The 13,414-nt window shown below is 37.3% G+C and overlaps 1 long non-coding RNA gene across 1 annotated transcript; it reads left to right on the top strand.

The window, feature by feature from the left end:
• The first annotated feature begins 428 nt into the window (after positions 1–428).
• On the top strand, positions 429–12,871 carry LOC122174725 (uncharacterized). The gene is made up of 4 exons (XR_006176932.2): positions 429–1,479; positions 5,947–6,043; positions 9,672–9,755; positions 10,418–12,871. It is a non-coding gene; the product is annotated as an uncharacterized LOC122174725 (long non-coding RNA).
• Positions 12,872–13,414: the final 543 nt, after the last annotated feature.

Below are 13,414 nucleotides of genomic sequence, written 5' to 3'. Positions count from 1 at the left end.
TGGGCATCGTTGTGGTGGTAAAGCATTCTGTCTCTCTGCAGCTAGATATGCAAGGAAAATATTACGTAGAATGCAAATTTCATAATGTTCGCAAAATATTTCCCTGGACCACTTTCAGATCTAATGTACTGTACCTCCAGTAATCTGGAAATCCACTACCAGCTCTGAACCAAAAGTTATTTTTTGCTCCAACCAGTCTTTAAAATCTTTACATGGTTACCATTAGCATATGGTGAAGATAAATTACTATACTATCAAAACTGGCACAGCCGAAAAGAAAATGGTGAGCTCTCAGGGATATGGTGGACTCTGACTAGTGCTTTTTCAATGACAATGTGATTGGCCATCCACCTACAGGGATCTTTTCCTGTATTTTTCTATATTTGTCTTTTCAGGCACAATACTGTTTGTGATGGTGACATACTGGGCACATGGATGCTGGAAATAGATTTTGCCTGTGTTTCAAGTTGGAAATAAATCTCCTGGGTTCATTTTGCTTTGTTCTGATTTCTTAACTCTTGGAAAGATAATTTTGCCATTACCAGTTGGGTAGTATGTCAGCTTTGATGCATCACCATTTTCCTGACTGACATTATTATTCCGTATTTCTTAAATGAAAATTCATACCTTTTCATATTGGCATTCATTAAACTTTGGCTGCCTTGTATTAAATACAAGACATATTATATTTAATATTAAATTGCTCCCCTTAAAGGAAGCAATAATGAGAGTTTTTAAATGAGGTATCTGAGCCCTAACATTTCGTTATGAATCAACAAATTTTCATCAGTTGATGATGAAAGACACTTCACTTCTCAGAGAGCACTTTCAGCGCCAATATAAGGTACTAACGTATAATGTCAATATAAAATAGTTCTGTAACAAATAAACCTCATATCTTTCATTCCTTACTCAGGCAAAACTCCCTATTGACTTCAGTGCTTTTAGTAAAGACAGTACTGTAGGAGTGAGCCCCTAATTTATTGCCCTTTGTAATAGCTCCTTAGTTGTCCACCTAATACCTCTTCAGAATACAATCTCTCTCCCTATTTAGCTATCTGTATCTAATGCATCTCTAACTCTTTCATTTCTATATAATAATGATTCTGCAGTAGATGTTGAATTTTCCTTTTAGCTTAAAAATCTACAAAAGTCTGCTGATGCAACATTGCAAGAGATAATATGCTCAGTGCTTACAGTATGCTATACTTTGCTATATATATAATAATAATTTACACACACAGCACACACACACTTTTCAGTATTTCTGCAAGCAATCTAGACACGACAGAAACAAATTGATGGAGACAGAAATGGGAGAATCCCACCCTGTCAGAAGATGAATGAGTTGAGCTTGCATGATGTGAACCATGGCTGACAGAAGCGAGGTGGAATCAAAGAGTGAGCAACTTTTGACAACACACGCTTCACAGCTCTGACCACTGAGGATCTACATGATTATCTCCAGACAAAATAACTGTGAGTAAAAGGCTTACATACACTTAAATTAAACACAGCAGGGTTTTAGTAATCTCTGTTTGCATTTTACTTTCTGTTAAGAAGGAAATTGCTTGGACTTGGAACATTTCATTTAATGGCATTTTTAGTTACCTTTTGTACTTCTAATGCCACAGTCTAAATTCACCCTGAATTACCCAGAAAGGCAGAGGAAACTTTTGTCCTTTATTTTTAATTGCAGTGGCTTCCTTACCAATTTTGCTAAATTAAATGTGTTTTAAAACATCTCTGTATTTGAAACCTAATTATCCCAATCTCTGGATGAAGTATAGCTAACAATACAAACCCCATTTATGTAATTTATTTGCAAAGGAAAATAAGTGGGATGCAGTTCTACTAATGATATACATGTTTGCAATTCCATCCCCTTTTCTCCCCCACCCCCAACAACAACTCAGGGAAGCTGCATCTTTTAAAAACAAATCCTTTAAAAGCATCTATGTTGTGGCATTTGTTACATCTCCATATTGCTCTTAGAGTGAGATAAACTCTGCATAATGTCATGTTCTTTCTAAGTAGCATGTAGAGCTTTTGTTTTGTGTTTTTTTTTCTTTATAGCCAGTCATGAATGAGGATTATGGCCTGTCACCCACAATAAGTCATGAATGAAGATCATGGCCAGTAATTGTAATGTGCAAAATAAAAAAGAGTGAGCGATGTAGAGTTGAGATACATTAATAGTGGAACCACCATTTAAGATACCCCAGCAGAGTGAAGTTTAATCTTTTTTAGACCACCTAGTCCTGAGAACTTCAATTCTTTTATTGCTGAACAAACTGTTATTGGCTCCTTGGAATTTATCAATCAATTCTTGAAGTTGTGGCCATTCAGATTATATTAGGTTTTCTCCCAGGAAAGAAAATTAATTCCAGTTAGAGTTCCCATTGGTTTCAAAATAAGAAAATAAAAGGCAGCAGAAGGAAAACAGAAAGGCCACTGGGTAATAGATTAGCAAGCAAACCTAGTGCCTTCTCCTGCAGGAGTCCATCTCCCCCAGTCTGGGATTTTCCAGAAAGCTTTTATCTGGATCTAAGAAAAGTAACTGCACTGAATAGTCTTGAAAATGGAATGTGTTTAAAAAAAAGTCACTGAAAAAAATGCTAAATATTTTATATTATTTCTCATTTATTTTTAAATAGATTTGATGGTAAGGTGCCTTGAAGCTCAGTTCGAGTAGATTCTTTCTCATTGTGATTTAATCTGGGGATACAGGTGGTCGAACAAAATACAAACTCATTCAGGAATTCTGATACAAATAAATGTGGGAAGTCTGCTGTGTTATTGTCTGTGGGGTTATGTTATTTGCTGTTGGCAAGTATTGAGATGTCCACTGACTAGTTAGGTGAGGAAAATGTTTGTGAATCCATTAAATTTTAGCCCAAGCGTTCCAATATTTGTATGTTGAAGAGCTTTATTTGTTCTTTATTCAGTCTTCACCTTTGGCTATTCTCCCATTTTTAAAGGTGTCAGTTATCCAATAAGGAAGTGGAAACACTAACCATGTGTTTTCAGTGACAAATCAAGCATTGCAAACAATGAATAGTAGAAATGATCAGTGTGTGAACAAATCTGACATTTGTTTGCATAAAATTTTCAGTAATTTATTTTAAAATAACATATATTCTTAGAAATCAGGATTAGTGTGTGAACAATTCAGAAACTGGAAAAGGCTAAATTTGTCAGATAATTTATTTGCAATGAATAACTCAAACAGATCTATGTTGGAACATCAAATACAAAAATAATTCTTAGCCATTTTGATATTGTACCTTCCAACACAACTGGCTATCATCCACCCTGGTTACTAAAGTTACTTTTACATCATTCTTAACAGAACTCTATTATGATATTTTAATGCTAATATATCTATATCTATATCTAGATATATCACAGTTCTTCATACTATCACTTGAAAAATTTGAAGCTGAATTTTGTTTCTTTGCCAAATGTTTTACATGTTATTTTGTTAGTATTAGGCTCTTTCTGTATATTTGTCTTGCATTGATTTAATTAAAAAAGAATTTGAAAGTGCAATATTTGTAAAAAAAAATAACATTCACAAATTTTCATGGATTTGGCAAATAGATATCAAGAAAATAAGTAGGTCAAATCTGAGGTCTGCCAATTTTGACAGCGTCCCTTGAAGGTCATAAAAAGTAAGGAAGAGAAAATATAAACATCTAATATATGTGACATCAATAATAATGACACCCAGAGTACAACATTAAAAATAGTTTGCCTATTAGCTAGCTTGCATTTATTTATGCAGTACTGAGAAGAGCTGAATTTCAACGTATCCTCTCAGGTTTACAGACATTTAAGCACATTATTAGGAGCTGTGATTATTTGGCACACCAACACTCAGGTATCACCCAACTTCATTACTATCTGATTAATTAACCTGTTTAAAGTGTGAAAGTTGGCACCTTGTCATTAGAATCCATGGGAATAACTAATGAGAAACTATGAAATAATTTGTTCCTCAATTAAAAAACCCGAAAGAAGAGGTTTTATCTCATTATTCTTGTTTCCTGTTATCACCTATACAAAGCCAAGAAGATTTTGTACAACTTACTGTCTACAGAAAATAGGCTAAGTAACATCTCAAGAAACACTTCACAGATCTTTAATAAAATGTGGTGTTATCCAACACCAATAGGCAAGCCAAGAAGGTTTCTGGGACAATATATTCAGTATGCAGGAAGAATTTGAATACTAGTCCTTTCATTTAATAGCGGTTATTTGTTGTTCATTTTTAGAATAACAAAAGTTCGAAGATACAAAGAGAGCTGATCGAATTATTCAGTGTGAATAAATTATCTGACAAGTTTGGGCCTTCTTTTTAGTTAGTGATTTATGTGAAATAGGTAATATTTTTTTATAAATGTATTCTTTATTTTAACTGTTTTACTAATAATTTTGGAAACAAATAATAACCTATAGATTGTTCATGAATGGGTTGCATTTTTTGGTCATTCATTCTTTACTATTCATGTATTTCTCATTATCAGGAATTTTAAAATTAATGTGCAGATAAAATCAGTCGGATGGAGCTATCTACAGAAATGAGTAAAGAATAATTCATGAGGACACAAACACAATCTTTGTTTGAGTTTTGACCAGTGAGTTTGTTGGGTTCTGGAAGTATTGAAGCATTTTGGGCCATTACCAGTCCATCCTGGTTCATTAAGGTCATTTGAACTATTATTGCTGGTTAAGATAGAATGCCGAGGGCACTTAAGGAGATAAACTTACCAATAACACACCTTTAATAAATCCCTAATTTTTAAGAAGGTGTTGGTGATCCAGCTGTGATATATCTGAAGACTTAAATATCCTTGACCCTAATTGATCTGGTTGAAGACATGGAATGGGACAGAAATTACATTGGTGGGACTAGTCAGTATTCTCCTCCTATCAGTGGACCAGGAAAATATATCAATGCTGTTTCATTTAGGTTTGTTACCAGCCTCTGATACCGTTGACCATGAAACGTTGACATGTCTGTGGTCCCTAATGGGGTGAATAAAGTTGCATTGAAGTGAATCAAGGCCTTTTAATACTACAGTGTGTAGAGAGGAATTATGGGCAGTTGCTCATCTGCGGTGAGGGGCTCGTACTGTGGTGTGCCAGCAACGCCATTGTGTTACCTGTGTTGTTTAATATGCATATGAAACCCTTATCATGTCATTGGATGCCCTGTTTACAGTAAGTAGATACCCAGCTTATGTCTCCATTTCATCTGATCCAACAGTGGTCAATACCAGGTGCCCCAGAGGGAATGAACCTAACAGGCAATGATCAAGTGATCTCTCTCCTGCCATCCATCTCCATCCTCTGACAAACAGAGGCTAGGGAAACCATTCCTTACCCATCCTGGCTAATAGCCATTAATGGACTTAACCTCCATGAATTTATCTAGTTCTCTTTTAAACCCTGTTATAGTCCTAGCCTTCACGACCTCCTCAGGCAAGGAGTTCCATAGGTTGACTGTGCACTGTGTGAAGAAGGACTTCCTTTTATTTGGTTTAAACCTGCTGCCCATTAATTTCATTTGGTGCCCCCTAGTTCTTATATTATGGGAACAAGTAAATAACTTTTCCTTATTCACTTTCTCCATACCACTCGTGATTTTATATGCCTCTATCATATCCCCCCTTAGTCTCCTCTTTTCCAAACTGAAAAATCCTAGCCTCTTTAATCTCTCCTCATATGGGACCTGTTCCAAGCCCCTAATAATTTTAGTTGCCCTTTTCTGAACTTTTTCTAGTGCCAGTATTTCTTTTTTGAGATGAGGAGACCACATCTGTATGCAGTATTCAAGATGTGGGCGTACCATGGATTTATATAAGGGCAAAATGATATTCTCCGTCTTATTCGCTATCCCTTTTTTAATGATTCCTAACATCTTGTTTGCTTTTTTGACAGCCGCTGCACACTGCGTGGACGTCTTCAGAGAACTATCCACGATGACTCCAAGAACTCTTTCCTGATTAGTTGTAGCTAAATTAGCCCCCATCATAGTGTATGTATAGTTGGGGTTATTTTTTCCAATGTGTATTACTTTACATTTATCCACATTAAATTTTATTTGCCATTTTGTTGCCCAATCACTTAGTTTTGTGAGATCTTTTTGAAGCTCTTCACAGTCTGCTTTGGTCTTAACTATCTTGAGCAGTTTAGTATCATCTGCAAACTTTGCCACCTCACTGTTTACCTCTTTCTCCAGATCATTTATGAATAAGTGGAATAGGATTGGTCCTAGGACTGACCCTCGGGGAACACCACTAGTTACCCCTCTCCATTCTGAAAATTTACCATTTATTCCTACCCTTTGTTCCCTGTCTTTTAACCAGTTCTCAATCCATGAAAGGATCTTCCCTCTTATCCCATGACAACTTAATTTACATAAGAGCCTTTGGTGGGGGACCTTGTCAAAGGCTTTCCGGAAATCTAAGTACCCTATGTCCACTGGATCCCCCTTGTCCACAGGTTTGTTGACCCCTTCAAAGAACTCTAATAGATTAGTAAGACATGATTTCCCTTTACAGAAACCATGTTGACTTTTCCCCAACAAGTTATGTTCTTCTATGTGTCTGACAATCAGGGGCGGCTCTATGTATTTTGCCGCCCCAAGCACAGCAGTCAGGCAGCTTTTGGCGGCATGCCTGCGGGAGGTCCGCTGGTAACGCGGATTCGGCGACATGCCTGCGGGAGGTCCGCCGGTCCCGCGCCTTTGGCGTACCCACCGCCAAATTGCGGCCGAAACCGCGGGACCGGCGGACCTCCCACAGGCATGCCGCCGAAGGCAGCCTGACTGCTGCCCTCACGGCAACCGGCAGGCCGCCCCCCGGGGCTTGCCGCCCCAGGCACGTGCTTGCTGCGCTGGTGCCTGGAGACGCCCCTGCTGACAATTTTATTCTTTACTATTGTTTCAACTAATTTGCCCGGTACTGATGATAGACTTACTGATCTATAATTGCCGGGATGACCTCTAGAGCCCTTTTAAAATATTGGTGTTACATTAGCTATCTTCCAGTCATTGGGTACAGAAGCTGATTTAAAGGACAAACCACATTCTTTCAGAACTCTTGGGTGAATGCCATCTGGTCCTGGTGACTTGTTACTGTTAAGTTTATCAATTAATTGCAAAACCTCCTCTAGTGACACTTCAATCTGTGACAATTCCTCAGATTTGTCACCTACAAAGGATGGCTCAGGTTTGGGAATCTCCCTAACATCCTCAGCCGTGAAGACTGAAGCAAAGAATTCATTTAGTTTCTCCGCAATGACTTTGTCATCTTTAAAGTGCTCCTTTTGCATCTCGATTGCCCACGGCCCCACTGGTTGTTTAGCAGGCTTCCTGCTTCTGACTTATTTAAAAAACATTTTGTTATTACCTTTTGAGTTTTTGGCTAGCTGTTCTTCAAACTCCTTTTTGGCATTTCTTATTACATTTTTACACTTAATTTGGCAGTGTTTATGCTCCTTTCTATTTACCTCACTAAGATTTGACTTCCACTTTTTAAAAGATGCCTTTTTATCTCTCACTGCTTCTTTTACATGGTTGTTAAGCCACGGTGGCTCTTTTATAATTCTTTTACTGTGTTTTTTAATTTGAGGTATACATTTAAATTGGGTCTCTATTATGGTGTCTTTGAAAAGTGTCCATGCAGCTTGCAGAGATTTCACTCTAGTCACTGTACCTTTTAATTTCTGTTTTACTAACCTCCTCATTTTTGCATAGTTCCCCTTTCTGAAATTAAATGCCACAGTGTTGGGCTGTTGAGGTGTTCTTCCCACCACAGGAATGTTAATTGTTGTTTTATTATGGTCACTATTTCCAAGCAGTCCTGTTATAGTTACCTTTTGGACCAGATCCTGCGCTCCACTCAGGACTAAATCAAGAATTGCCTCTCCCCTTGTGGGTTCCTGTACCAGCTGCTCCAAGAAGCAGTCATTTAAAGTATCGAGAAAATTTTGTCTCTGCATTTCGTCCTGAGGTGACATGTACCCAGTCAATATGGGGATAATTGAAATCCCCCACTATTATGGAGATTGGGACTTGGATGAGGATTAACGGGTAAAGGTTGAATCCAGATAAGACTGTAATAAAGTTATTAATAGTAATAAGATTGTAATAAATATAGTAAACTAGGGACACAACTGTAAGAATTGGTGATAGTTGTATCAGTACCCATGATTGAGAGTGTACAATTACAAATAATGACACAGATTCACAATTCAGGTGACTTACTGGAGCTAGTGAATGCATAAAATAATAATAAAATAAGAATTCAGACTGGTGTATATATGAAAAAAATCTTAAAGTACACATATTTAAGGTTTTTTCATCATTGAGAGAAGTTACTGTTGTCTGAATCTGATTGCTTCAGGATAGCTGAACTCGTATGACTTACACAAATTTTCTGACATTTTAAACAGAAGGTTTCCCTTGGATGGAGCCATTTGTTCCAGAGTAATCAGTTCGAAGACAGAAATTAACAGGAAGATGGTTTCTGTAACAGACCATTTCCCTGGAATAAAGAACACTTCCAAAAACACATTGAACATATCTAGCAGGTGCTCATTAATAAGGAGGTATCAGAATTCCATCCCAAATTTGTCTGAAAAATTATAAATTCTTAATAACGTCAGCAACTTCCTGGATAATAACAATTATACCAGCCTGGTAAACTCCTACTCATTTAACTGCCTTAAACGAGGTTGGGTTTTGTTTTTGTTTGTTTTTGTTTGCGGGGGGGGACATGGAAATAAAATACAATTAATTCTTTCATAATTATCATCATCATGGTTAGGGGCAGGCATGATTTTGTGCCTGGGCTGGTAAATTCTTATGATAATTTTTCAAGGCAGAATTATAATGTATAATAAGTGTGTAGTTCTTGTCAAAAAAGGGGATTTCTAATGAATTAAAGGAAGAGGGTGAAATTCTAGCAAACCATATATCATATCTTGATTTCAATGGCAACCTTTAATATGAAATAATCTATTGTGAAAAATAACATCTCAGATCCTGAGAATACTGCTCTATCTGTTTTACAAGTACCACAGTTGTTTAACCCTAATCTTCAGATTTATAAGGTGCACTTTTCTATATAAATTTGAAAGAGACATTAGCATCTGTTTCAGAGTAGCAGCCGTGTTAGTCTGTATCCGCAAAAAGAACAGGAGTACTTGTGGCACCTTAGAGACTAACAAATTTATTAGAGCATAAGCTTTCGTGGACTACAGCCCACTTCTTCGGTATGCATCCGAAGAAGTGGGCTGTAGTCCACGAAAGCTAATGCTCTAATAAATTTGTTAGTCTCTAAGGTGCCACAAGTACTCCTGTTCTATTAGCATCTGTATTCAGGGATCTGTTTTCAAAGAGTGAGCCACTCCTGTAATTCAGGAAAATTCTGGAATGCCATCAAGATGATGGTGATATGCTCCAATCCCACTATTTTATCAAGAAAGTAAACCTGGTACAATGTTAACAATTCAGATAAAGAGATAATGACGAGGAGCATAGACTACCTTTAATTACAGCTCAGTTTGCCAGCAAGGACAATAATAAAACCTTTCTCTTAGAATAGTAAATTTCTTCTGCGTAGTGATCATTCATTGGTATAATCTCTTTTTCTCTACAGAATTGTAGAAGACTGTAGGCTATTGCCCCTCAGGAAAGCCTTATAGCTGCTTCACAACACACAATATGGTTGTCTGCCTGAAAGGTATTATTATTAGAAAAAAAGTCCAATTGCATTAATAGATATTTTTAAACTGATTGTCATTAAAGAACTTAGAGTAAATCTCTAAGAACAGCATATAGTTCTGGAAAGCAAGGTTCAGTGTTGATAAACATGATGTGAATTATGACTATTATCCAGATTCTTGGAATAAACCTTGTTTCCGAAGGACTGAAAATGTATCCCTCATTGACTAGGTCATTGAAATTAAGTAATTAATGCATAGTACACTTCCAGTATGAATTTTCAGAGAAATAATCATTTGTGTTAAAATCGGTAAAACTTTTAGAATTTATATATATTTTCATGAATAAGTGTTGATCACATGAATATACAAGGAATAATATAATCCAATGAACGAAAGCAAAGCAAATTCACCATGTTTCTTAAAAAGAAAAAAATAGTGAGTGTATTAAGTTATTTAGTTTTTTTCTCCCAAGATTTTAGTGACTTGTTTTTCTTTATTTCCGTATGATGTAAAAACACGGAATAAATATTTACTGGTAGTGTGTTATTCAGCCAGTAGATGTCTCTCTAGAATTCCAAGCACAAGTGTGGCTCCTGCTAAACGTAGGAAACAAAACTGGAACTCAAGTTGTCTGGATGTCTCTTTGTAATTTAGAGTCTGTAATTATTTTTTTTAATAGATACCTCCTGTTTATGATGGACTGCAATTCCCTATATCATGGCACATGGGATCAGCCTGTAACACAGCCTCTCTTCTTTTCTTGACAAGACTCTGAATGGTTTGTAATGTCTTCTATTGTGCGATAAGGAATAAAAGAGGAAAGCTTTCAAAATTGTGCCTCATTGAGGTTTCAGAAATGATGCTGCATTCTCCCCACTTATTCTCCACCATGTAGGATGGATAAGCAATTGCCTGGAAGGGGTGCTATTAACTACATGCATCCCAACAATCGGTAGGGATTCATGATGCCAGCTAAATGGCTGTCCAGAGAGCCATACTGAGTGTTTGCTCATTTGTATGCCATTCTGGTCTCCCACACTTTTGACAGCATGGCCAGTACAGTTGGTTGAGCTGACATGAGTCTTGTGGCCTGTTTCTGTACACTAACTTCACCAGTTGAGGTGAGAAGAGACCATGGAGTGACAGTTAATGCTGTTCTCAGTAGCAGTAACTTCAGTAACATTTCTTGAGTACGTTGAGCATAGAATGACTATATGGTCATGTTGTTATCATGCTCACCTAAATGATTAATATGTTAGTAATACAATAAAATGATAATGGAAAAAAGTAGATGAACTTTGCTAATTTTAACTGAAAATAAAAATAACGTTACTATTGCAAATACTGTTTCACTCATTCACCTCTGTTGACCTAAAGTTGCTTGCTGCTTTTTTGTTGCTATTTTAGTAATAATTCATATCTATTGAGCTGCAGTTTATTATAAGGTTACCCAAGACAAACTGCTCCATTTCCTCTATTATCCAAACAGAATAGTTTATGGTCAGTCTGGTCAGGATCAAATTCAAATGGTCTTGAAGTCGAAAGGGATGATGATGACTTGAGCAAACCATTTTTGTAATCTTTAAATTCCATTTCTAAAAAAATAAATTGGCTACAGTTTATTATGGGTATATGGCAATATTTTGCAAGGGCAAAACCGAGAGTGTATTATGTGTTTTGACTCCGTCTCAGGACGGATGGCTTGTACTTGTAACAGGGTTTGTGTTACAGTCTGTTTTCTTAAAGGATTTTCTTCCTATTGCTGTGTATGTATGTGCATATCTATGCCCCCACTCAGAGTGTGAATACGCATAAGGCCTGATCCAAAGCACACTGAAGTCAATTGGAGTCTTGCTGGTGGTTTCAGTGGGATTTGGCTCATGTCCATAGAAAGGAAAGAACTGTATGAGTCCTATTTCTGTATACTTTGTGTGTTCTTATGTGGAGTGCAGGGAAGCCAATACATTAAAGAATTTTGCAATCTGTTTGTGGACAATTCACCAGCAAGAACAAAAGCAGTGTTCATCAGATAAATTATTATTTGTACATTATTTGTTGAGCTCTAGCAAAGTGTGTATTCCCACTGAGTGAAACATATACCATGTCTTGTACTGTCTTGGCAAGAATGTAGGTGCCCTTTCAGTCCATTTTACAGAGCTGAGGCCCATGGTGGTCTCATATTCAATAATCTATGAACACACACTGGTAAAGGCCACTTTAATTGCTGGCCAACTTTCCTTTCTCGATTAACCCCTTCTCTACACACACACTCACTCACTCTCACTCATCATTCTGTAGCAGATGGAAAGAAAAAGTCCTGGTCCTACTGGTGCACCACTAAGTACTCCATCTCTGTTCCCTTGAAAACTCTTCATACTGAGTGGGAAGGCAATGGGACTTCCTTTAGCTTTTCCTAAAGACTAAGAATAGGGGGAGGATTCAACTGCCTTCAACACCCATCACTTCATAAAGAAAGAAGGGGTAAACATCTACCTGCCCAAAATAGTCACCTACAAACATTTGCGGGGGTACAGCCTCTTGGCTAGAGAGAATTCCTGTGGAGATGTGACCAGGAGCTACGAAAGGGTTCCATGTTTGGCCAAATGCTCTGTGAGACATACCTTTCACCTTTGCCTGGAGTTTGCTTTCACAAAGAAATTTGGAACTAAGTGAGTTTTGATACACAACTTTCATTTTATTATTAGTTGTTAATTGTATTACCATAGAGCTTAGGAGCACCAATCATGGCCAGACCTCATTGTGCTAGGTGCTGTACAAATAAAGAACAAAAAGACAGTTCTTTCCCCTAAGAGCTTACAAACTAAGTCAAGACAACAGATGGATACAGACTGATGGAGGAGTACAAGGAAATAATGGGACAATATTGGTCAGCATATTAGGCAGTGGTCTCAGCTCAAGAACCTAGCAATCCTCCTCTGATCTTGAGACATAATGGTTGCTTGTTGCTGAGATGACTCACCAGCTCTCTGTTGCGTAGATTTCTTCATATTTCGATATAAAATATTATTGTAAAAAAGAATATTAATTGTTTTCAAATGTGACTTTCTCTGGGATGTAATGAAAACACCTACTTACTGGGATGATTAAAAGCTATTGTAAAGAGTTTCACAAAGGAAGTCATTTTCATTGTGCAACAATATCAAACCTTACTTGTGTTACCAAACCTAGAAACTATGCTATTCATTTTTAAGCACCATATACTGGCATATTTTCTAACAGAAAACTACTTACATGTACACAGACATAAAGCATCCTTGTAACACAGATATTATTAGAACTACTATAATGAAATCCCATCCAAAACCTGTCCTACTAGCCTAGGGCCAGTTTGAAACCTGTTGCATGCACTCATACAGCAGACTAAAGTGTGTGTGTGGGGGGGAAGCATTTAAGGCTACATCCACAAAGGGACCTAGGTGCTTATCTACCACTTTAGGCACTGAATGCAACATTTAGGAGGCACTGATATCCTCAAAATCCCTGCTCAGCTGCCGCCTAACACTGTAGATGCCTAATTCCCTAGGAACCTGTCTTCTGATGGTGGTCATGCACAAAACTTCTAAAGACCCGACACTGCTGAGCTGCTCAGTACCCTAGCGTGCTTCTCAAAACTAGGTATTCTCTTGCTCATCTCATCTCATCTCATCTGCAAGAC

The sequence above is a fragment of the Chrysemys picta genome, chromosome 11 (genome assembly GCF_011386835.1).
Source record: "Chrysemys picta bellii isolate R12L10 chromosome 11, ASM1138683v2, whole genome shotgun sequence".
In the NCBI taxonomy this organism is placed as follows: Eukaryota; Metazoa; Chordata; order Testudines; family Emydidae; genus Chrysemys; species Chrysemys picta.
The sequence above is the reverse complement of the archived record's forward strand: the minus strand, read 5'-3'. Positions and strand labels throughout refer to the sequence as shown.